Here is a 27,348-nt window from a genome sequence, read left to right on the forward strand (position 1 = left end):
TAGCTGCGACGCTGGCAAGCCGTATACAGAACTAGTAAACTAATCGGCCCGATCTTAGATTGAGATGAGTTGCAACTGGTGCGACGTAATGCATTACATGGTAATGGTTAATGGCTATAGGCCACACAGTTCTCTTCTTCCAGTACTTTTGAAACGTCCCCTTAGAAAAATTATTGAATTACTGTGCTGATAAACCTCTTACATTATTTGATTTTCAAACAGCTGAGCAAAACTGAACGTACTCAGACATTTCGCTCTTCACCTATTTTGATCAACACTAAAATGACACACAATATTTTTTAGCACAACGCAATCTGAATTTCAATAATCCCTACAAGAGACTGGCCCTGACTAAATTAACCTATACGTTTCACAAATCACTTACCTCACAAAAATCTTCGTTACTCGAACTACTGCAATACAGCGAGCGCCACTACTGCCAGCTAAATAAAAGATTCAGACTACTGAAGGCACTAACTACTGATAGGCAAAGTTAGCAAATGAAAGATTTTGATAGAGAACAAACCAATGTATTTACCTTAATAGTGTTCAAAAGTCATTATATATATATATATATATATATATATATATATATATATATATATATCAGTCCATGATATCCAATATTACAAATTTACTCTTTCTGATGGACACACGTCCAGATCGTCCGCTCTCAAAATTCCACCATCTCTCTCCCCACATCCACCACTGCTGGCGGCTCATCTCCAACTGCGCAACGCTACGCGCTGTTAACATCCAACTGCCCAACACTACAATAACAAATTCCAACAATGCCACCCAGCCACAGACTGCACACAGCACAGCCAGTGATTTTCATACAGAGCGCTACGTGGCGGTGGCGTTACCAACATAAGAACCTAAACAGCCTACTTACACTTTAAATACCAATTCTACTTGCATGCTTTGTAGTGTGACCAGATAAGTGCTCGCTAAATCATTTGTAATTTCTTGCCATACTTAAAACACCATTTCGAAAATACATTCTCCACAACCACCTTGAGCGCCGGCACACGGCGTCCATAGTTCACCACCTATGACTTGTAACTATTTGCCTTTCTCTCTCTGTGCTCGCTCGCATCCAACGGTATTATTGCCATAGTCTAAATTTTAAACAACACGAATTTTCCTGACTTCGCCAGTATTTATACACAAAGTTTTACAATATTATTTTCGATTGGTTTTGATTAAATATACTGCGGTTTTTAAAATAGTGAACATGGAGGAAAGTAATAAAGTATACACATATCCAAGAAATTACATCAAAATTACATAATTATTTACTTGTTAATAATAATCCCTTGTGCTGTATTACAACCTTTGATTGGATCACGTAAGGTGGCGCTGCATCACCACCTTCACCCCTGTAGATGGTATATTCAAAACTAACTTCTCCTTTTCAGAAGAAACTCCACTGGCACCTGGCCCAGAACGATGACACCCAGTTTAATTTCGGACTCTTATCCTTTTCCATACATTATTTGATCAGAGGTATCTGGACAGCCCCTTGTAATGCGAAATTAATCACTATATGTCACAAGAGGCGACCCCGTCAGTATAAAGCGAGGCGACGAGTATTGCGTTATCAGTAGAGAAGCAGTAACGGCACAACTAATGAGTATTGGAGCTTTCTGACTCCCTAGGCTGACCAGTCGTTGCATGTCCCTAAGTAACAAATATACAGGGTGAGTCACCTAACGTTACCGCTGGATATATTTCGTAAACCACATCAAATACTGACGAACCGATTCCACAGACCGAACGTGAGAAGAGGAGCTAGTGTAATTGTTTAATACAAACCATAAAAAAATGCAAGGAAGTATGTTTTTTAACATAAATCTACGTTTTTTAAATGGAACCCCGTTAGTTTTGTTAGCACATCTGAACATATAAACAAATACGTAATCAGTGCCGTTTGTTGCATTGTAAAATGTTAATTACATCCGGAGATATTGTAACCTAAAGTTGACGCTTGAGTACCACTCCTCCGCTGTTCGATCGTGTGTATCGGAGAGCACCGAATTACGTAGGGATCCAAAGGGAACGGTGATGGACCTTAGGTACAGAAGAGACGAACAGCACATTACGTCCACATGCTAACACCTTTTTATTGGTCTTTTTCACTGACGCATATGTACATTTCCATGAGGGGTGAGGTACACGTGCACACGTGGTTTCCGTTTTCAATTACGGAGTGGAATACAGTGTGTCTCGATATGTCAGGCCAATAGATGTTCAATGTGGTGGCCATCATGTACCGTGTGTACCGTGATGTGCCTACAACTCCAGAGGATATGAAACAACGTATTGTGGCAGCCTGCGGCGACATTACACCAGATGTACTGCGGCGTGTACGACATTCATTACGCCATAGATTGCAATTGTGTGCAGGAAATAATGGCCACCACATTGAACATCTATTGGCCTGACATGTCGGGACACACTCTATTCCACTCCGTAATTGAAAACGGAAACTACGTGTGTACGTGTACCTACCCCTCATGGTAATGTACATGTGCGTCAGTGAAAAAGACCAAGAAAAAGATGTTAGCATGTGGACGTAATGTGCTGTTCCAGTCTCTTCTGTACCTAAGGTCCATCACCGTTCCCTTTGGATCCCTACGTAATTCGGTGCTCTCCGACACACACGATCGAACAGCGGAGGAATGGTACTCAAGCGTCAAATTTGGGTTACAATATCTCCGGATGTAATTAACATTTTACAATGCAACAAACGGCACTGATTACGTATTTGTTTATATGTTCAGATGTGCTAACAAAACTAACGGGGTTCCATTTAAAAAAACGTAAGTTTGTGTTAAAAAACATATTTCCGTGCATTTTTTTATGGTTTGTATTAACCAATTACACTAGCCCTTCTCCTCACGTTCGGTCTGTGGAATCGATTCGTCAGTATTTGATGTGGTTTACGAAATATATCCAGCGGTAATGTTAGGTGACTCACCCTGTATATCAGAGACATTACAACGTTTGTAAAGCTGCCCAGGTCGACTGTTGGTGATGTGATTGTGAAGTGGAAACGCGAAGAAGCAACTACAGCTGAACAGAGACTGGAGAGATCTCACGTACTGACGAAAGGGGACCGTCGATCATTGCGGACGGTAGTCGTAAAAAATCGCATGAAACCAGCGAAAGGAATTTCTTTTGAGTTCCGAAGTACTATCAGCAGACCACACAGCACAATGTCTGTGCGTAAGAAGTCAAAATGAATGGGCCACAATGGTCAGGCAACTCCTCACAAGCCACACATTTCTACAGTGAATGCTTGAGGCGGGGTAAAGAGCTACGCCTCTGCACAGCAGATGACTAGGGGCGAGTGTATCATTCTGTAGCCTGTGCCAATCCGGTCTGATTTTGGCAAATGCTTGGAGAACGCTGCCTGTCTGTATGTGTAGAGGTACAGTGAAGTACGGAGGAGGTGCTATCACAGCACGAGGGCGCGTTAAATGGAGCCCACTGCTCATTTATTATCAAAAACGTCTAAATGTTTGTAATTGGTTCTTCGGTGGGACGCACTTTTGCTATATAACAGGGACTTTAGCGAAACAGTGATCTTCCTATTGATGAAAACAGTGCTTATCTTTCTCTTAACTCTTCTGAATGAAGGGTTGTCTGAAATTCCAGAAACATTAATTGAATTTATCTCCAGGTCTTACCACAAATAAATGGCTTAAAGGAATTCTAACTACCGAACTTCAGATTAAATAATGTTCCCCTCACATCAGAAGCATAGAGGCATATGAAAGGGAGTTCCTTATAATCAAGTATATTTCCGCGCGTAATGGGTATCCGGCGTAGATGACCGAGAAACTGAATAAAAAAATGCGAGCGAAGCGTGGGGGAACGCGGAAGGAAATAACTCTGAACCCAGCGTAGAAAAACAGCAATTTTTATAGGATTCCGTATCACGGAGGCTGGATAGGAGAGACTGGAAAGAAACTGAAGTCTGCCGACGTAGCTCCAGCATTTTTCATACCGAAAAACTTGGGCAGTAAGTTAAGAAACCGTGAAGTCCTCGAACTGGGTCCTTTCTCCTATCCTGGGGTCTATCGTATTGAGTGTGATGCAAGCAGGATATGTGACAGCACATATATTGGACAAACAAACAGGAATTTTCATACTAGATATAAAGAACACAATTATCTGGCCAACTCCAGGTCAGCTTTGACAATGCATTTAATTGACAATCAACAGCAGCTGCAGGAGGTTAGCGATAACCTAAGTGTCTTACCCACTGCAGAGAAAGGTTGGCTACTCAACGTCCTGGAAGAAACTAGAATCCTAAAACAGTCTTCATTCCCATTCTCTCGATACTGTTAATGAATGAAGTGACCTGTATCACAAAAATATTTTGGTTACTTGTGACATTATTCAGGCAAGTAAGTGTGCTTGTCATCTACTATTTTTCCTTGTTTTTGGATGTGCAGATTCTCTTCCCCCCTAGTATTATGATGGTTCCATCTCCTTTCTGTTGTTACTTACTGCATTCCTGGTTTAAACAGTTTGTCACTCACATACCTGTTTCATACAGCGTCTGCGTTTTGTGACGTGTGCGGCCTCAAACAGCTAGCAAGTACGAGGGCAGTTCAATACGTAATGCAACACATTTTTTTTCTGAAACAGGGGTTGTTTTATTCAGCATTGAAATACACCAGGTTATTCCCCAATCTTTTAGCTACACAACACTATTTTTCAATGTAATCTCCATTCAATGCTACGGCCTTACGCCACCTTGAAATGATGGCCTGTATGCCTGCACGGTACCATTCCACTGGTCGATGTCGGAGCCAACGTCGTACTGCATCAATAACTTCTTCATCATCCGCGTAGTGCCTCCCACGGATTGCGTCCTTCATTGGGCCAAACATATGGAAATCCGACGGTGCGAGATCGGGGCTGTACAGTGCATGAGGAAGAACAGTCCACTGAAGTTTTGTGAGCTCCTCTCGGGTGCGAAGACTTGTGTGAGGTCTTGCGTTGTCATGAAGAAGGAGAAGTTCGTTCAGATTTTTGTGCCTTCGAACACGCTGAAGTCGTTTCTTCAATTTCTGAAGAGTAGCACAATACACTTCAGAGTTGATCGTTTGACCATGGGGAAGGACATCGAACAGAATAACCCCTTCAGCGTCCCAGAAGACTGTAACCATGACTTTACTGGCTGAGGGTATGGCTTTAAACTTTTTCTTGGTAGGGGAGTGGGTGTGGCGCCACACCATTGATTGCCGTTTTGTTTCAGGTTCGAAGTGATGAACCCATGTTTCATCGCCTGTAACAATCTTTGACAAGAAATTGTCACCCTCAGCCACATGACGAGCAAGCAATTCCGCACAGATGGTTCTCCTTTGCTCTTTATGGTGTTCGGTTAGACAACGAGGGACCCAGCGGGAACAAACCTTTGAATATCCCAACTGGTGAACAATTGTGACAGCACTACCAACAGAGATGTCAAGTTGAGCACTGAGTTGTTTGATGGTGATCCTTCGATCATCTCGAACGAGTGTGTTCGCACGCTCCGCCATTGCAGGAGTCACAGCTGTGCACGGCCGGCCTGCACGCGGGAGATCAGACAGTCTTGCTTGACCTTGCGGCGATGATGACACACGCTTTGCCCAACGACTCACTGTGCTTTTGTCCACTGCCAGATCACCGTAGACATTCTGCAAGCGCCTATGAATATCTGAGATGCCCTGGTTTTCCGCCAAAAGAAACTCGATCACTGCCCGTTGTTTGCAACGCACATCCGTTACAGACGCCATTTTAACAGCTCCGTACAGCGCTGCCACCTGTCGGAAGTCAATGAAACTATACGAGACGAAGCGGGAATGTTTGAAAATATTCCACAAGAAATTTCCGGTTTTTTCAACCAAAATTGGCCGAGAAAAAAAAATGTGTTGCATTACTTATTGAACTGCCCTCGTATATAATATTACATAGTTTTCCTGTTAGCGTTATCTGTCGGGCGGCATGGGGAATGATTTTTACGAAATTTGTGCAAGTAATTCCACATAATATATGATTTCTCTTCCCGTTCTTATTGGACCTCACATGTTTTGTAATTTTGGTGACCTTTGGTGTCCGGTCGTGATGTCGGTTTCTTCTAGGTTCCCTTTTCATTATTTGGACATAGAACTTTTGTTCCATGACAACACATGGGTGACGATGGCCTCAGATGATTAAGAGAGTTTATTTGTATGTAACATACTGTTCTCTCTTTTATTTTATTTTAGAAATTTTAGCTGCATAGTTCCTCATATGACAATTTTCTTTTTAAACTTGAGGATCCCCTCCGACTGTCTTGAAACACAATATTTCATTATTATAGTTTACACCGGTTGATGCCGGCAGTGTATGCAGTAGATTATTGGATCAGCAACTGTTGTACGATTTCTTCATTTACAAAAACATACCACTACAGTTCCGTCAGGGTAAACTGTATTGTCGTTATATTAATAATCATTATTCAGTGAGGATTAGGTTCACGGAGGAACGCAACATGGACTCTCGTCTACTCACACACAAGTTCCAAAGATTCAAGAACAATCGAAAGCGAAATTCGCCGTTTTGTAGCAAAAGCAGAATCGTCGAAACGGGCTTGTGACTCGCGGCGGAAAGAAAAACGAAACTTACTCGGGATGACGATGGATGATGTGAATCATGCATGAATGGATAAAGAACAAGTTCACCACATCTGAGTCTAACTAAACTATAGTACAATTATCACTCTCCATAACCCCATAATGTATCTACCAATGGCTTTAAAATTAAAGGAGGTACCTAACAACAAAACCTGAACTAACTCCTATCCAAAATCACAGTCGAAGTGGACACATAATTGGCACCTCATACTCTCCTCACTCCAAAACTGCGACAGACCAGCTGTGCACAGAATCCAATCTGCTTCGCTTCCGAGCACAGAGAGCAAAAAGTATTTGGAGAGGGCGAACTGACCAGTCGACAAGACGAATTTTTCAGTGGCACCGCACGTCTCCTGCACTCGGAAGACAGGAGAGACAACGCTTCTTCGCTCGCTGCGAATTTTTCATTAATTCAACAGCTATAATTTGAAGGAAGGCGTGCGCTGCTCGTGGAGCTGAAGAAACTAATCGCAAGACCACATTTTAAGAAAGCCGTTGCCAGGCCACTACTATAAAGCTGAACTAAGAAAGTCGACCTGAATTCACCAAAGTGCACACGTTTACAGCTGCAGCCACATTGAAACAGGCTAGCAGTAATCCACGTTTAGAAAATATGGTTAAAAGTACATGGTGTCTGAACATCAAAAGTAATAAAAATGAAAATAAAACGCGCTCAATTTGGTTCCTAGCGTGATCATCGTCCCTGGCATGGTAATAACGCAAGAAAAAACAGGAAGTGTAACGAGATTCAGCAGAACTTGATAAAACTACAGAATAACACGAAAGTAGTATTGACTGCCGCCTTTCGCCCTTATTACACTTCAGGAAACGCTAAACCCATATGACCACCATGTACAACATTGTGTTCAGCGTACAGCAGAGGAACAGTTCGGACACGGAATACCCTGTCTTAAAGCAGCGTCTATGAGGCAATGGTTTGTGGGTAATAATATTCCTGAAATGGACTCAATTGCCCAGAATCCCGACGTAAAGCTAATGGAACATCTTTGCGACGAGTTAGAACGTCGACTTCGCTGTAGACTCCAGAATCAAACGTCATCCTTCTCTGGTTTTATCTCTTCGGGAATAACGGGCTGCTATTCCTCCGCAGACATTCAGACATCTCGTTGAAACTGTCTCAGCAGAGTTGGAGCCCTCATGCAGGTGAATGGTGGAGAAAGAGTGTAAGTAGGCTGTCTAGGTTTTTATATTGGTAACGCCACGTAGCGCTGTGTATGAAAATCACTGACTGTGCTGTGTGCAGTCTATGGCTAGTTTGCATTGTTGTCTGCCATTGTAGTGTTGGGCAGCTGGATGTGAACAGCGCGTAGCGTTGCGCAGTTGGAGGTGAGCCGCCAGTAGTGGTGGATGTGGGAAGAGAAATGGCGGAGTTTTGAAATTTGTAAGACTGGATGTCATGAACTGCTATGTATATTATGATTTTTCAACACTATTAAGGTAAATACATTGTTTGTTCTCTATTAAAATCTTTCATTTGCTAACTATGCCTATCAGTAGTTAGTGCCTTCCGTAGTTTGGATCTTTTATTTAGCTGGCAGTAGTGGCGCTCGCTGTATTGCAGTAGTTCGAGTAACGAAGATTTTTGTGAGGTAAGTGATTTGTGAAAGGTATAGGTTAATGTTAGTCAGGGCCATTCTTTTGTAGGGATTATTGAAAGTCAGATTGCGTTGCGCTAAAAATATTGTGTGTCAGTTTAGTGATGATCAGAATAAGTAAAGAGAGAAATGTCTGAGTACGTTCAGTTTTGCTCAGCTGTTTGAAAATCAAATAACGTAAGGGGTTTACCAGCACAGTAATTCACTAATTTTTCTAAGGGGATGTCTCATATGTCGACCCTTAGCTGAGGATACCTCACTGGAATCTTCTGAGTTTTTCTTGTAGTTTGTGTAATTAGTGTAGCTATTGTTTATTGCTAGCGCGTAATTATACAGAGAATTTCCTTTGTAGTTGTAGTTTTTCATTGTTGTACAGTAAAACAGTTGTGGCATGCATGTAGCTTTGCTATTATTTTTAGTGATATGTTAATGTGTTTTCTTATTTTGCTCTTCAAATTGTGCTTTTCTCTGTTATCGTGTGAAATATTGCGACAATAATGGCGTGTGAAAAACGTTACACTAGGCTTCAAAGTAAACTGAGAAAAAACAGTGAAGACGAAAGCGGTGTGTTAGCGTCACCGTGTAATGAATTAACTAGTAATCTGGTAATTGTGCATAGGGAAATGGAGCTAACAGGGAAGCATTATCGATCGATCCGTCGGCAATAGCTCGCCTCAGGAATCCGAAGTGACAGGACACAATCTCGCAAATACTGTAGATTCAGGTTTTGGGTCCTCACCGTTTTCTCAAATAAGTCAAGACACATTTTCTGCTTGTCAAAATGTGAATGTTGCCGGTGCAAATTCACTGCCGAAAAGCACTGAGGAACATGTTTCAGACACCAGTGCATTGTTATTACAATTAATACAACAAATGGGACAAACACAGCAAAAGCTTCAAAAGTTAGACACAATGGAACAAAATCAGAGACAAACACAGCAAAAGTTAGACACAATGGAACAAAATCTTCAAAAGTTAGAGACGATGGAACAAAATCAGAGACAAACACGGCAACAGCTTCAAAAGTTAGACTCAGTGGAACAAACGCTTGAAAAAACACGTGAAGGTTTAACTGCTGAGTTACTTAAAATAGAATAAAAATGTCAAAAAGTCTGTAATGACGTAAAAACACAAATTTGTGAGCATTTTCAACCTATTTTTTCACGTCATGAAAATGCATTACAGAATCACGAAGCAGCCATAAAAGAACTGCAAACTATTGTTCATGAAAATCAAGACACCTTGCAAGCTAAAATTGACTCAGTTGCATTTGCCGATTCGGTTACGCAACTTACAAACTCACGAAAACTTGAAGGACACAGTAGATACGATTTCAGCACAAATGGACACTCTGAAACTTAGTTCAGAAAACACACTGAGGAAATCTGTTCACTATCGGAGAAAGTGGCTGAACTTTCGAATCAGTTCACTAACTTATCTATCAGATGATGATCTGAATGACACAGAAGAGTATGAACAAATTAGAAAATTCAAACAAAATCAAAATAATACACAGTACAAAAGAGAAATCCGGGAAGTACAAGATCAGTTGACACAGGTAATACAAGAATTACATATTTCAGAGGACACTCGCGCTCCAATACGGGAAGAGGGACATAGAAATACGGAACAGCCACAAAATAATAAAACAGGGCACTTCGGAAATTATGAAAGAAATTGGCAAGGTACACCGAATTTTGAAATGCAACCGCCGAAACGACGTAACAATGACCGATATGCGACTCGCCGACATGATGATTTTGACTATAAGCTGTTCATTACATGTTCAAAACATTTAAGAATTCTGGCAACTACATTCATCCACAAGCATGGCTCCATCAATTCTCTCATTGTTTTCCTCCCAACTGGTCATTGGAGCACAGATTAGAATTTATGTGTGGCTACTTAGAGAATGAACCAGCTGTAAGAATGCTATCGGTCATTCACGATTGCCACAGTGAAGGAGAATTTTATCATGCCCTCCTCTCAGCTTATTGGTCTCAAGCTACACAAGACCGAGTAAAACATAGCATCATAATGATGAAACATTTCGAACAATCTAAATTTTTCAGTCTTGTCAAATATTTCGATGACATGTTACATAAGAATCAGTATCTTTCAAACCCATATAGCCCCTAAGAACTCATCCACATTTGCTTAATCAAATTGCCTGAACATTTACGACATATTATTTTGGCAGGACGTTGCAAAGACGACATTGAAGCTTTTCAGGGACTCTTATAAGAATTGGAAATTGACACTGACAATCGCGGGACGCGAAAACAGGAACACAACCATTACAGGTCACATCCATCACAATTCCGTGATGAAAGAAATAATAACTGGACACGACAAGGCTATTCTCACAACACAAATCGTGACCAAAACAGACACGACCCGTATGACAACCGTTGGCAGAGTAGTAATAATTACAGAGAAAGATCGCATTTCCATAGTAATGAATGTGACAGAGACAACCATAGAAACAGACAATATGGGAACCAAAACAATTATTATCAAGGGAGACAGAACAACTTCAGACACAACGGTCCTCCGCACAGTTGCGATTCAGGGAAAAGTTCTCCACCACGTGACCGACAAGAAATTAATTACAGAAATTACCGACATGACGACAGACGATATAATCATAACGACAGACCTGAATTTCATCAGAACTGGCGAGATTCAAACAGGGCAGGGCCTTCTCGTCAAGATGAATTTGTAAAAGTTAGGTCTCCTAATCCTAATAACGATGCGCCCCAACAAAGAGACAGACAATGACTCGCACCGCAGGCAGCCACGTGCGCCAGCTAGCTCAGAGAAAAATAACATAGACGCTAACCTTGAGAAAAATTCCAGTATTCTTTACGGACGTTTACCGTATGATAATTGTGTTGAAGTTGAAACTCTGCGTACTAGGAAGAGTAAAGGATTGCACCACATTTCACATGTAAAACTGTTTATTGAGAGATAATTTGCTTTTTAACTTAGTCTTTGCCATAAAATTTTTCACTTCACGTTACTAGTACTCTTTGTCACACTTAGAAACTGTTAACATGGAACTATGTTTTAAAGTTAACTATCCAGTCAAGAACCTAGGGAACATATTTAGACAGTAATTACGAATACATTGTCATAGTGAACAGACGACACAATGTTATTGTGTGTGTACATTCTTGCTTGTTAGTTGCACGATTACATAACAACTATAAGGCTTACATACTTAGGACTTATACTGCTAAGGAGATTTTAATGCAACATTTTGGTTTACTTGAAAAGACGTTCTTTATTTGAAGTACTTTCTGTGAGATTAAAGATGACTTAAGTATTTGGTTCCTTTGACAGCTACACGATTACATCACGACGCTACTAATGTATGGCACAATTTACATTGTTGCTTTCATGGTGTATCTGTTTTATCTCTGCTCAATTTTTCTGAAATCTTCTGGAAAGTAAAAGATGTTTTAGTAGTAACTTTTGTGGTATAGCTACAATGAGACAGCCTTTTTCGTAGCACAGCAATACGTTACAGTATAGTACTTTCTTGATCGTGGTACTGTACGTAATAACTACGATATCTATACGCATAGCATTTCACTTTTGTTTATTACGAGGTAAGTACATTGACTTCCACAGAACTTTGCTTACAGAGCGTGATAACTACGACTCTTCTACAGAATTATCTTACAGCAAGGCACACATTTAGCCCTAAAGGACACGTATTTGAGTGATTAATTTTTTACTTAAAACATTTATTTTTAAGGATTTTTGAATTACAAAGAAAGTTTTCTGTGATACATTTCATTCCATTGCTGTAATCTGTAATACCTGAGGGTATAATTACATTAATCCTCAGGGGGTACACGCTTACTTTGTGTACCATGTGTTTGGCAAGCACAACGAGCTCTAGGTAATATGGTATTTGCTTATACAACTTTACACATCGGTACCATATTTCTCTACACAGAATTACACAGCTATCTGATTATTTAACAGAGAAACAAACTTTTTTTACTATGTCAGTGACACATGTTTACGCAATTATACAGTTGGATAATTTCACACTTATGAAATTGTATTTTGTCTGCACTTTGTGAACTGTTCATATTTTTTCGGAACCATTGTGATACTATGAGAGCTTTGAATGTTGTATTTGGTACGGGATCATGATTTTTAAAGTATGTTTGAGGTAGATGACACTACTGAAATGAGCAGAGAATTTTTTTAGGTTTTGAAATTATTGGAGGAAGCTACGACGATTTTGAGATTTGACTGAGGTGTTATGATGTTATTTTTACGATGACGATGTGTATTATGCTGTTGAGGTATGTTTATGATGAATAAGCTGATGTTATATGAGGAATTTGATTATGCTACGTATTTATTAAGATGAAATATTGAAGAAGTGTGGATGAATATGTGTATGTGTAATAAGGCAAGGAATAATGAGTAGTGGTTAGGGACTCTGATTTGTGAAAAAGGATGTTGGTAACCAAGAATCGTACTTTAAGAGTTATGAAATGTGTGTAAATGTGTGAATGTATCACAATGCCACCGAAAAATTTTTGGACGCTGTTATATTTATAGGATTTTGTTTCTAAACATTTGTAACATAAATTCTCGACCTGTGAAATTTTTTTATGAGACTGTCACTGTAGCGCAACCTGCTGTCGTAAATATTTCAGTAAGAAAGCTAAGTAATCTTGACGTAATGCATTGTGGACGCCCAGCAGTGCCAATCGGCTGAAAAAAGAAAGCCATTAGGTGGAAAAAAAAGAGGCCATTATCCTCGCTATTGACATTTCTTTGTAGAAAGCATCGCAAATACGACATCCTCAAACTTGAAAACATATGATTACACTGTGGAGCTCTGAATTTATAATATTTACTAAAATGCCTAATGAAATGATGAGAAACATTTTTACATCTATTGTCTTTCTAGTTGAGAGATTTTTTTACTGCCTTTGGAGACGCCATTTGCCTAGTGAATGACGTTTGACGCATTGCTTTGTATATATATATATATATATATTTGCCTATATCGTTTAACATCTAGTTTCTATTTTCACTGCAGTATTGGTTAAAATAAAATTTAATGGATGTACTATACAGACCCAGTAAAGAATAATATTATGATCCACTTTCTTAGAAAAGAGAGCACAAATAGACATTTCCCTTCACAGGAATTGCAAACATAATGTTTTCAACGATTTGGTAACTTGTTTCGTAGAGTAAGTCAAGGTGATGCATCCCCTAGTGTTAAGTTCTGAAGTAGATGTTAGACATTTCCTATTTTTACTGTAATATTTTTTCTGCTTGAGCTTTGTCACGTTTAGGTATAAGTTATTGCATTTGCTGCTGATGTGTGCTAGGCATAGTGCTACTAAATTTCACTTTGTATTACTCTGTTAAGCTAGTTTTACTACTGATTTATTTTTCTTGTTGCTGCACATTGGCTCATATTAATTGTAATGTTGCATTGCTTGGTAATTTAGATTTACTGCAGCTTGCTTTGACAATTTCCATTTTTTTCATTGCTGTTTGTATTAATTGTTTTATGCTGCAGCATTGCCTCGTCCCTTAGTTTAGCATCTGAGCTCAGTAGATTTAAGTTAGCTTAAGATGGGGTAGGCCATATAAGAGAACAAGTTGTGATGAATTGGAAGAAATGTGTTGAGAAGCTATAAGAAAATGGTTTGGGGAAAAAAAGTATTTTGAAATAGGATATGAACAAAAAATTAGGGTTTAGAGACAACAGGGTTAGGTAGGATTTTATTTGAAATAAATAATGAGGTAAGAAATATGTGAAATAAATAGAGACAACATGCTTGGATAGGATTTTTTTGGTGGAAGCAAAGATTGAAATAAGACGAAAGATCTATGAAATGAAGTTTTGAGTTGGACTGCAGTACCAAATGTTACACTGAAAACAAACCATGTCCTTTCCTCCTGTGTTATTCTGCTATGTGTTTGTGTACCCTTGTTTATTTGTGTTTTTCTTGTCCTTATGTGTTTAGCTGATGAGAGTTATGTTGTAGAATTTTTCTAATACTATGTTATTTACTTTGCAAAGATGTTTAAACATTATTTATCTGTTCTGCTTTGTTGCTCATATGTGAAGTTGATGTTTCAAAAGTTATTCTGATCTTTATGTATGTACTTATGTCATAATTCTTGTAACACTGATGTATATGTTATTTCTATTCTTTTGTAAAGCCTGTGTTACTACAAATGTTATCTGTATTGTTATGTTCTTTAATGATGTACGTCCGCAGCTCGTGGTCGCGTGGTAGCGTTCTCGCTTCCCGCGCCCGGGTTCCCGGGTTCGATTCCCGGCGGGGTCAGGGATTTTCTCTGCCTCGTGATGACTGGGTGTTGTGTGATGTCCTTAGGTTAGTTAGGTTTAAGTAGTTCTACGTTCTAGGGGACTGTTGACCATAGATGTTAAGTCCCATAGTGCTCAGAGCCATTGAACCATTTTTAATGATGTATTTTGTACCTTTGTTATTGTATTCTTAAGTTATAAAATTGTAATTGACACCAGTTCATCAAATTAAGTAACTTGTAAGTCACATTTCACTGCACACGTTTCTGTTGGTCATAGTATATGGACAATATGTGAAAAGTAGGGACTGATAGTGTTTGCACGTGTGTTAATAATTCAGCAAGGGACTGATTAACAGCATTGCTGGTTCTAAGGACAATTTCAAAAACTTTGTGAGTGCACAAGTGGTGGTTATGGACTTGCTATATTATCCGCAAGACTCTTCAGTGGTGATTGTGCACCTGCACAGTCGCAACAGATGGCTGCTGGCCGTCTCTACAAGGACTACAGTGGGTCTGCATCTTTGATGGCCCACGAACACCATTATTTCTACAAGGACTGCACTGGGTCTGCACCTCTGGTGGCCCCCCAATACCATAATCTCTACTAGGACTACATTGGGTCTGCTGTGTGATGACTTACCTACCAATATTCTTCAAAACTTCGACTGACTCTGCTGTGAGTTTGTCTGTTGTGGCCCATTACCTGTCTGCATGTCAAGAGTCAGCACTGTCTTTCAGTTGGAAGGACAACACTACTTCTTCAATACTGCATGGAAATCCACTACTTCCATGTGCATTTTCTTTTACTTCTCAGACTTTGAGAAAAACACTGCAATTTTACTGTGATGAACAATCTGGACTGTCTTTATGGACTGTGAGAAAATTTTAGCTTTTGACCAACATTGTATCAATAAGTGTGTGCATTTGATATCTTTGTTATTGTAATTATGAAAAATTTTATCAAATCATTATTGGCCACTGCCCAAAACAATTTGTAAAATTTTTAGTGGGGAGCATGGGGGCTATGTAAGAAGGCTGTCTGTCCGCAGCTCGTGGTCGTGTGGTAGCGTTCTCGCTTCCCGCGCCCGGGTTCCCGGGTTCGATTCCCGGCGGGGTCAAGGATTTTCTCTGCCTCGTGATGACTGGGTGTTGTGTGCTGTCCTTAGGTTAGTTAGGTTTAAGTAGTTCTAAGTTCTAGGGGACTGATGACCATAGATGTTTAGTCCCATAGTGCTCAGAGCCATTTGAACCATTTGAAGGCTGTCTAGGTTTTTATATTGGTAACGCCACGTAGCGCTCTGTATGAAAATCACTGGCTGTGCTGTGTGCAGTCTGTGGCTAGTTTGCATTGTTGTCTGCCATTGTAGTGTTGGGCAGCTGGATGTGAACAGCGCGTAGCGTTGTGCAGTCGGAGGTGAGCCGCCAGCAGTGGTGGATGTGGGGAGAGAAATGGCGGAGTTTTGAAATCTGTAAGACTGGATGTCATGAACTGCTATGTATATTATGATTTTTCAACGCTATTAAGGTAAATACATTGTTTGTTCTCTATTAAAATCTTTCATTTGCTAACTATGCCTATCAGTATTTAGTGCCTTCCGTAGTTTGGATCTTTTATTTAGCTGGCAGTAGTGGCGCTCGCTGTATTGCAGTAGTTCGAGTAACGAAAATTTTTGTGAGGTAAGTGATTTGTGAAAGGTATAGGTTAATGTTAGTCAGGCCCATTCTTTGTAGGGATTATTGGAAGTCAGATTGCGTTGCGCTAAAAATATTGTATGTCAGTTTAAGGACAGTCATGTACAATTTTTCTTAGGGGACGTTTCAAGGGGAAAGCACCTTCGTTCTTGCAGCAACCAGGCCAATCGGGCCTTGTCATCATCAGCCAATGGCATCGTCGAGATGTGGCAAGGAGAGGCGCTGGGTCAGGACACAGCCCTCCTGGCCGTTGTCGGGCTAGCAGACCGGGTCTGCCACTCTTTGCCAGAAGAACACGGTAAGTGCCAAATCATTTCCCAGAAATTTCGCTGAGCAGTAGAGGGGTTGAAATAAGAGCATATGTGTCTTGGATTACCCTTAGATACCCGACCGTTTCTCAGAAAACGACCGTCAAAGCTTTTGACGTAATTTGGATGCCCTTCAGCACCCGATAAGCCTACTTGTGGCGTTGTAGCTAGTGTCACGGCCTCTCATTTTTTATTTTTTTTATTATATACCAGTGTCCGTAGACGGTTGATACAATAATGTTTCTTGTCACGTTAAGGGATATATTAATTATGAAATTACTAAAGGGTTTCACATTAACTTTTATACATTTACTATATAATATACGTATACATTGGTATTTTCAGAGGTTAAAATCTTTTTAAAATCTCATATTCTTATATTCCATTTTTCCACCGATTCTTATTTCTTACATTTTATTCTTATATTTATTCTTCATGAAGATTTGGTGCATACCCTTGAATGATACCAATAGTAGAAAGATTCCGAACATCGAAATTCCGAACACCACGAGCATCGCGCAGTTTTTCCACAGCGACATTTTTTCCTATGAATCTCACTCGGGAAAGAAACATTGTTAACACTGCTGAACATTAAACGCATTGGCAATACTTTCGCCGCAAACCACGCTTAACGGATCATTTTTCCGAAAACTGACGCTTGGAACTGATTATCAATCAAGATAAACTACAGGATTTTCACAAAAAACCATTTCAAATAATTTTCTCATTATTTATATGTATTTTTAATTTATTCACCAGACATATAATCAGTAGATTAATAAGGACAAAGTTATTTCAATGTACGTTGGAGAACATTCGTATGATTATCTTCTACGGACGTGGGTTAACAGATGGAAAACTCAAGTAAAATTAATAATCGAATTTCGAACACTGGTCACGCAAGTCTGAAACCACTGTGCCGTGGCTTTGGTTGGACCATTAACTCGCTAAAAGGCACATGAACTTCCTCGAAAACCTTGACCGTCGTTTTTACAGGAACGGTCGAATATTTACAGATTAGCCGAGACATCTCTTCCACTCAGCAAAGTTTCTAGAAAACCGGTTTATGACACTTGTAGTGTTCTCCCCGTCGGTCAAGTAGCTCCTCAATTGGGATAACGATGCTCAGTCCTCCCACCAAGGAAAAGTCTATGGCATCCAGCCAGGTGTCGGACCTATGTCCCCGCACTGTAGTCAGCCAAGCTGACCATTCACCTACAGAGGTGAACTGAAAGATTTACACACCCTGTATTAATGCCCAATACTAGGTGTTGGATACTTATGATCAGTTAATGTATGTAGGCAAACAGGTTTTCGTGCCGAAAGTGAGCTGTACCCAAGTAATAGGATACTGGCGTCCGTAACAGCTACCCGACTGAAACACGCTATGCTACACAAGCAATCTGGCAGTAGAATGGAAAGAAGAGCAATTCCCGGGCGGAATCTCGGCAGATACCACGACGAGAGCAGGCGAGGCCGGTCGCTCTGAGAATTGCAATAGGGTCTGCATTCCTGGCGCGCCGGCTGGGCGCCCAGCCCTCGCGTCTGCCTCCAGCAGGTATCAGAAAGGCGACAGTCCGCCCACCACCGCAGCAGGTTGCCAGGACAACGCAGCTAAAGCGAGAGCGGCCCCTGCCTGCTAATCCAGCGGCCACGATGTCTGTCTTCACGATATCACTGTTCACACCGCCATTCAGTCTGCATCTGCCACCTGAAAATCACTTTGATGTATATGGGAGATTGTCCTGTATGTTAGGGTTACTTACCACTCCATTCACCGACGAAGCGTTAGAAGAATACTGCTTGCACACCTTTATGTGAACTGTTGTATGTCTAACACGGAGCCACTTGAATGCGAGGTCGCAAGACGCCAATGACGTGCACGCCTTTCGACGCCCCACAAATTGTCTACCACGCAACCATAGCATTGGCTGCTAATGGCAACGGGGTGCGGAACCTTAGGTATCCAATGATGAGCACAGCATGCGGCTACGAGTAACTTATAATGCTGCTGCAATGCTATGCCAACGACAAACAAAGTAAATTTGCGTTCTATCAACGACAAAAGTTGCCGAAGTTGACATTTCGTCAGAAAGGAACCCAAGGAATTTCGAAGAGTGAGAAAGAAGTGGCATATGAAAAATTACCGCATCTACAAGATGAGTCAGTGAAATGTGTGGTGTCTGCAGTGTAACGTAGAAACCTACTTAGGACAGAGGTAATGTACTAATTTAGCTCCTTGTGTGTTTGTTTAATCCTTTCACAAACAGGTGCTTGGATAGATCTTAAGCAAACCATAATGACATGCATCGTTTGCTCATGGTAACTGATTCTGACAAAAGGAGAGGTAGTACCGTTATCACATCATCGAAGGGGAAAAAAAGGAACACAAAGTCATTTACCTCTTCGTCTGCGTAGGCTATCGTGAAAGCCTACAAACTTCTGTTTTCATTATACTCGCTTATGAGTCAAACAGTAACACCATTAGCTGTATGTACCCGTTTTATTTAATTCCAACCAGCTTTGGTAATACAATCCACCGTGTATATCATGGAGATAGGTGTAGCAAACATAATACTATCACACTATTCATTTACTGAATTACAATGAACCAATTTACGTTACATACGTAAATGGTCTGTTGCTATTACAGCTGCAAGTGACCACAGACACAGAACATATATGTGATAGCTGCTAAATGCCAAATAGTCTACACTACAGTTGTATTAATCAGTAAGAGCAGTACATACATATTAACGAGAAGGTGTATATAGGATTACTTCGTAGACCTAAAAACCTACTAGCCTAAATGCCCTTGTGAGCAGAACTGCATCCCTATTGCGTCATACATTTAAGCAGAAAAATTGCTGTGGTGCATAATACGTCATCGGCATTTGGAGCGATGTAATCGTATAATCAGATATGTCTAGTTACTTATAATTGAGTCACGTGATACCCTATAACGTAGAAATAATATTCCTGATACAGTAGCCGGCCGGAGTGGCCGAGCGGTTCTAGGCGCTACAGTTTGGAACTGCGCGACCGTTACGGTCGCAGGTTCGAATCCTGCCTCGGGCATAGATGTGTGTGATGTCCTTAGCTTGGTTAGGTTTAAGTAGTTCCAAGTTCCAGGGGACTGATGACCTCAGATGTTAAGTCCCATAGTGCTAAGAGCCATTTGAACCATTGGAACCTGATACAGTATATGCTGCTGTTATTTCAACCAACTTAATGTATACATTCTGCTCTTGTTGAGTAGTACACCTATTTGTGTAAGCTGTTGATTTTTTAGCAGCTATTACACATATGTTACAGTTGAGCACTATGTGTAGTATTGCGTTTTATAGTCTCATTATTAGCACAGTCTCATGTACAGTCTTAGACATAAAAACTGACCGCCGGCCGGCCGCCACAGAGACTAAGTCCGAGTCGTTCACTTAAGGTGGCCAATAAAACTGACCGCCGCTGACAACTCTAAGTCCGGCCATCTGCACAATCTGGCAACACTGTAAGATGGGGAAGTGTTAGGAGGAAGTGTTCTCTACTTCCAAGCTGATATGGATGGAGTGACCCCGTGGTCTTGCGGTAATCGTCGTGCATTCAAAACTTGGAGTCGCATGTTCGCGTCCAACTGTTTTCTTTTCTTTTTTTTACCACATTTCAGTCTAAAGTTATGAGTCTGATTGAACATCGAAGACAATTCGCTTAACATTCTAGCCACCCACAATAACAAGTATTCCAGAAACAATTCCGCAGGACAGCTCGTGGCTGCGTCGCGATCATAACAGCTTACGCTCGAGCGTTTCCTCGCGCTGCAGCGGCTACCGGCCACCGGCCAGACGCCACCCGCCGCCAGAAATCCGGCGCCGCTCACGTGATGGCGGCGCCACGCTGTCAGCATATGTATCAACGTCATTTTCGAATTTGAAGTTCTAGTTATCATCCTGCAGTTAAGCATTGGATTTTGCATGCTTGAAAATCATGAACTACAGTTAAGCTTTGTAAAATTGAGTCGCAAGTGGAAAAAGGTGTAACATCTGCAACACAACATTTTCTTTGGTATAACAGAGGGGTGAATGTAGAGGAGACAGCTAGAAAGATTTGAACTGTGTTTGGAGCGAGTGCTTTTGGGAAAAATACGCCAGAAAAAGATATTCTTGTTTCAAGAAAGATCGTTCTGGCATGAATGATTTTCCACATTAAGGAAGTCTCGACTACTGATATATGTGACAGATTACCATTTTACCACATTTGCATTCAACAGGCAAAGTTCAGAAGTCTGGTGTAGGAGTACTGCATGCTCTAATTCGAAACAACAAAAATCAACGGAGTAACTATTATTGAACGTCATCAGGTATCTCACTGAGCATGCCTATGCAGTACTGTTACTGGTTACGTGTTATGGTGCCTTTATCGTAAACTTCCTAAGAAGAAATTAAAGGCTGAGCCCCACCAAAAGACGTAGAGTAAAGTGTAGTGTGAACATAATATTTTACATTTGATAGCTCCAAAAGTGTGTTTTGGGCTACGAATTCTGTCCCAAGGGGTGTGTGCAACACAGCTGGAATTTGTTGTCAACAACTGAGACACCTTTCGGTCGCAGTGTAAGAAAGTCGAGCAACAAAACTGAATCACATGTGCTACTGCATAATAACTCACTCTGTTGATTTGAGAAACAAAACTATCCAGGAGATTGATAGGAAAGTCGTCTCTCAGACACTTGTATTGATAGGGAAGTCCTCTCTCAAGCACTTGTCCCTCTCGTCATATATTCGTAAAATATTACCTTTCCCGCTCTTGATCGATCAACCGTCAAGGCAATTCATTTCTAGACGGAAATACACTTCAAAACTACTATGGTTTAATGACATCGTTAAAACATGTAGGTTTCTACGGGCGTAGAATTTGTAAACAACTGTTGCATTGTCAGATCGTTGTAGATATCGTGAAAGAAAATTCAGTTGCTGATTAATTTCTCTTTGATGATTACTGTTGCGTTTAGTAAACTAATGGAAAATGCAAATAAAATATTCACTTTACTAATACAAATTAAATTCAGCTTACTACAGAAACACCACGACGGCAATCTTTCTTAATGAAGCATTATGCGTCTGCAAGACGATTGAGACTATTTTAACACGAATTAGTAGTATATTACCGACTTTTGACTTCGAAAAGATCTGTATTTACTTCATTTCCTGTATTATTCGCAAGTATTATGCAAATGTGGCATTTCGTAGATAAAATTATGTATTCACAACAACAAAAAATATGTCGGCAGAAAACAAAAGTGGCATTATGAAATTGGCAGTACCGTAAGGTTTTCGCTCTGACACTAAGGGTTACTGTAAGTAGCAAGCCGAATTTTGCTCGAGCGTTATCTTACGATTCCTTTATTGAGTTTGTATCTGCCTGCTTGTAGCTCAGCTCCAAAAGAATTAAAAATCTGGCTTTCAGCTTGTCTCGAAAGTCGAACGAAAGCAGCTTGCACCTGGTAGCCAAGCATGTTACCTGGGAACTGGTTTTTTCTAAAGTGGGAAGACATCCTTTTGTAGTTGAATTGTTGGCAAGTGTCAGTCAGACGTGTGCCGTTAGTCTAAGCGTTTCGGTATGTTGAATTTGTACCAATAATTTATCTACAGGTTTTTTCTGTTCCAAATAGGGAGTTGAAGTCTCCCATTAGTATTTTCACGTCATCTTGGTGAATTCTGCTCATAGTATTTTCGAGTGTGTTCCAGAATTTTTCGACATTTTTGGTGTTTTTCTTATTTTCGATGTTGGTGGGGCCATGTCCATTGATAGGTGTATATTTTTTACTGGGGCTCTGAATGAGCATAGTCATAAGTCGATTGTTGAGGGGTGTGATTTCTTTGACAGAGTTGATGATAGATCTGTGTTCGAGAAAAGCAATGCCGAAGATTGGTACGCCTTTCGCTACCTTTTGTTGTATTTTGAAGATGTAATGGTTTCCGTAATACAAGGTTTCATTGTCAGTTAGTAGTGGTTCGTGAAGAGCAATGATGAGAATTTTTTGTTGGTCGATTTCTTTTGTGAGATTATTTAGTTTCCGTGCTTGGATCAATGTACCGATGTTTAGTGTTCAAATACATGTTTTCTGCTTGTAGGGAAATTTACCAGAGATCTTCAATATTCTTTGCCGTGCTAACCTGGCCTCCCGAGAATCCGAAATTCCAACTGCCGCCTGTCGACTGTTTGCACAGTTCATGTTTGCTTGTGTTTCATTGGTTTGGCCTGGGTGATTCCAGGACCGGACAGGACCAAAGGGTGTTGAAGCCTTTGGAAGCAAATATTTTCAGCCGACCTCATTGAGCTAACAGACGGTGACCAGAGTAGCGGTGGTTTTCACTCAGACGTGTGTGGATTTTGAGTTCAACGGATTGAGTAGTCGTTGAGGATTGTGTTAGTATTTGGTTCACCCCAAGTATTTGATTTCCTCGGTACCACCCATTGGGGGAGGGTTTCCCCTATCGGCCCCACGGGATTGTTATTACCATTATTATTATTATTATTATTATTATTATTGTCATTATGTTATCAGCAAATCCGATATAGTGCATCTTCCCACCACTGAAATAGATGTGCATTGTTCGACTCAGTATTTTCATCACATAAATATAGGTTATAATTACGTTACATTACTGCTAGTAGACATATTTCTCACTTTTTCTTGGGCAGTGGCTACCTGTTACTCCATCATAGGAATTTATGTGCGCAGCATTGTTGCAATACAGACGTTCAAATTGTCCGATATCTGTAATTTCATTTCGATACCGGATCGTTCTAATCGGATTCAGCCAGTCAGGCGTAATGTGGATATCCGAATACGACTAACATCATTTGATAGACTGGGTAAACCACATTCTTAATCGGATGGCTGAATCTAGATCACTTATTTATGAGAGGGCCTGAATTCTAAAAAACTGTGAGAAATAATAATACAATGTGCTTATTACTAATATTTTATTTAAATATAAATATATGAACGAACGAGATAACAGTTTATTTACAGGAGCAGAGCCCCATCCATCATAGCAGAGCAGTGCGAGATTGGTTTCAGGGCCAAGAGAGGATAAAGCTGTTGCCGTTTGTTCCACGTTCACCGAACATCAACCAGATAGAGAATATGTGGGCAGAGGTAACAAGGTTATTGCCATGTAGACCTACAAATGCAAGCGATCTTTGGACGAATATAGAAAACGTATGGTGGGAAGTAAACCATCACGCTACACTGTCGACGACTTAATGAAGACAATGCCCCTACGCCTTCGAGGAATCTTACGTAATGATCGTGGGTGGGTTGGTTACTAAAAGTATACTCGTCCACAAAACCAATGTGGACAATTATCTGATAGTCGGTCAAGCTTTGCTTTGTCGCAGCTCTTTAGATAGAAGTCCATTTACTTTCAGTCTCCTCCTTACAATTCTTGCAATGCAAGGTAAGTGAAAAATGTCATCCACTCGACGCCAACTGAGGAATTGACTGGTGCATGTGTTGTTCAACACACAGTAGCTGTCACCCTCACTGGAATCAATGGCTGTTTGTGTGTGTGTGTGTGTGTGTGTGTGTGTGTGTGTGTGTGTGTGTTTTCGTGTTCACACACAATCTGAATCAATACTATTAACATTAGAGAGACAACCAACAATAAATATTGCATCAAATATGACTGTAAAGTGTTTTAATGCGATGGGAAGTTACAAACTGAATTCTTACCTAACCCACGACCTGCATATTACGTTACGTTAAGTAAGATGTATTAACTCCATAGTATCGTTAGCAGAGACAGTGCGCTCTTGTCGAGGCTCGCGACAAGTGCAGTGATTAGCAGTGCCCAATGCCTCCGCGATTTGTTTATGTTGGCTGGACACTGCAGCAGACGCTTCGCCATAAACAGAAAGAAATCACCTTGGCTCTGACTGCAGTGAGCGGATATCACTGCCTGCGTATTCTTATAGTAACCAACGTGAGACTCTACTCACAGGTGCCATGGGGCAATTGCAACGGGTATCATGTCATTAGTCATCAGAATATTAACCAGTGATGAAAAGTCCACTCTATTTGAATCCCAAGAAAATAGGAACCTTCTCACAAAGGAATGTGAGGTGATATCAAAATTTATCCAACATACAAACATTAACTGCAGGGCTTTCATGTATGCAGTAGTAGCACACAAGGAAATATTATGTCTTGGAAGCGTATATTTCATTTCCTCTTATCATATTAACGCCCTTGTTTTAGTATGAAGTGAGAAAAAAAAACATGAAAAACTAAAGTTCCTGAGAAGCGTATCAGTGATTTCCACTTCTCATATCATAACTTTTATTTTAGTATGAAGTAAAAAACAAACAGTTTAAGCTTGTGCAGGATAATATGAAACAAGATTCTTATCGTAGGCGCTATCGGAAACGCAAAAAGCAGGGAGCTGTCCATTCTTTTGTCCAACAGTCTGTCTCCTTTCATGCATTACTCCCGCTGGGAGATTCTTATTTAAGGACTTATGGGCATCAAGTTCTTCAGCAGAACAAGTCTTATGTTATTGTGCTAATTACGGTATGGAAAAAATGCAACAAAGACGATTTCCCCTAAAGCAGTGGGGATATTTGCAAATGTCTGTATTCAGCAATGACTGCCAGCTGCCATAACACTTCACAGAATCCATGCGGCAGGGAACACAACTGTGCATGCACTTCAGACTTCATTCAGTAAGACGTCAGGAGATGGATGGAAACGTCAAAGTAACGTCGCTTTCCGAGTCGTATTCAATCCAGAATGAGGTGTTATTAAGGTAATTGAGCGTTCTAGCAGTTACACTTTTATAATTCCCATATGAGTATTCCGATAGCCAAAAGAACCCGTTAGTGTAAAACTATCGGGAACTGCATTAATATCAAACTGCAAGAACTTGAGACAATATGTGGACTCTTCTCTTCGCTGGGTGACCTATTACTGTTATTTAGGATTCTCTCCGTCCTAGGCGTAATGCAAATGGAACCTCAGAGGCGCTTTCCGCTATTCTTGACAAACATCAGCAACTTGTAATCACTGCGAATTACGACTGCGTGATGATATGGCTCAGGTTGTCAGCAGTTGTGGTGGAGTCATGCTCTCAACCTGCTTACAGTAACGTTAATGGTGGCACACGTAATTTAGCGCTGACTACCTACTTAAGTAAAGATAGTGTTGTGGCGTCGTCGCTTCTCTTTATTTGGCCTCAGCTTGAGTAATCCGATTTAACGAACATAGTACTCCATTCGCGGGCTGCTAATGATACAGTATGACTACAGAGATCATCGTGCGGGTATCGCATTAATTCTGCAATGAATTGCTTAACAAATATTACCCTCAGCTATGCAGCTGGAATGACTCATTACATAGGTACCCTATGTTGCACTTGGTAAAGGGATCAGTTCGCTGCAATCCTGCTTCTACTGTTCGTAAATACTTGTATACTTCATAAATGGTTCAAATGGCTCTGAGCACTATGGGACTTAACTTCTGAGGTGATCAGTCCACTAGAACTTAGAACCACTTAAACCTAACTAACCTAATGACATCAGACACATCGCCGGCCGCGGTGGTCTAGCGGTTCTGGCGCTGCAGTCCGGAACCGCGGGATTGCTACGGTCGCAGGTTCGAATCCTGCCTCGGGCATGGGTGTGTGTGATGTCCTTAGGTTAGTTAGGTTTAAGTAGTTCTAAGTTCTAGGGGACTTATGACCATAGATGTTAAGTCCGATAGTGCTCAGAGCCATTTGAACCATTTGAATTGAAGTTAAATAATCAGACACATCCATGCTCGAGACAGGATTCGAACCTGCGACCGTGACTAAATGAGAACTACAATCTGATTCGCATATATATGACATGGGTTAGCGCCGGCACAAAGCAATTCCTAATGGTTGGATGCCGTTGAAGTCCCGTTACACTGATGGCAAGACAAATGTTCGCAAATTACCTCTATTGCCTCAAAAAACAATTCCATCTTAAATATCGAAGGATCAACGTCCACACTGTCACAGCGCGTTGAAATACAGCTAAGACGGCAGATGAATATTTGTGACCGACTGGGCTTCGAACCTGGGCCTCCTGCTTACTAGACAGACATGCTGATCACTGCAGCATTTTTTTTTTTAAAGTTTGAGAAGACTTTCAGCACCAGGTAGGTGGAGGCAAATAGGGCAGGAGTCGAAGATCCGAGGCCTGGCCTCAATGCCTCCCTCATACCTGTCACTGAGCAGCTGCATTATTCCCAGGTATTCCATATATACCTTTAAATTGTGGAACAAAATTGAAGTAGTAATTAAGGTAAAATAAATTACAGATTGCCGCATCCAATGGCGTGCGTTCCTTGTAGAACATAACTTATAACAGTGAAAACGGTGACGGAAAAATACATAACAAACATTCATTCAGAAATATATTCACAATTTAAGTTATTTTGCACTGGATGGATATGAGGTCTCTAAGGAAGCCATGTATTTTTCCGCAAATTATGCTCTTAACCACAATCTGAGTTGGAGTCTCTCTTCAGTTACAGCTAACGATTACGCACTTATTGCACTATTGTAAGAACCGAGATGCAGTATTTTGGATTTAAAATTTTGTAAATTCGTTGTAAGAACTTACGAGACCAAGCTGCTTAGGTCGTCGGTCCCTAAGCTTACACACTACTTAATCTAACTTAAAATAACTTACGCTATGGACAACACACAC

Source organism: Schistocerca cancellata, chromosome 5, assembly GCF_023864275.1.
Source record: "Schistocerca cancellata isolate TAMUIC-IGC-003103 chromosome 5, iqSchCanc2.1, whole genome shotgun sequence".
Classification (NCBI taxonomy): Eukaryota; Metazoa; Arthropoda; class Insecta; order Orthoptera; family Acrididae; genus Schistocerca; species Schistocerca cancellata.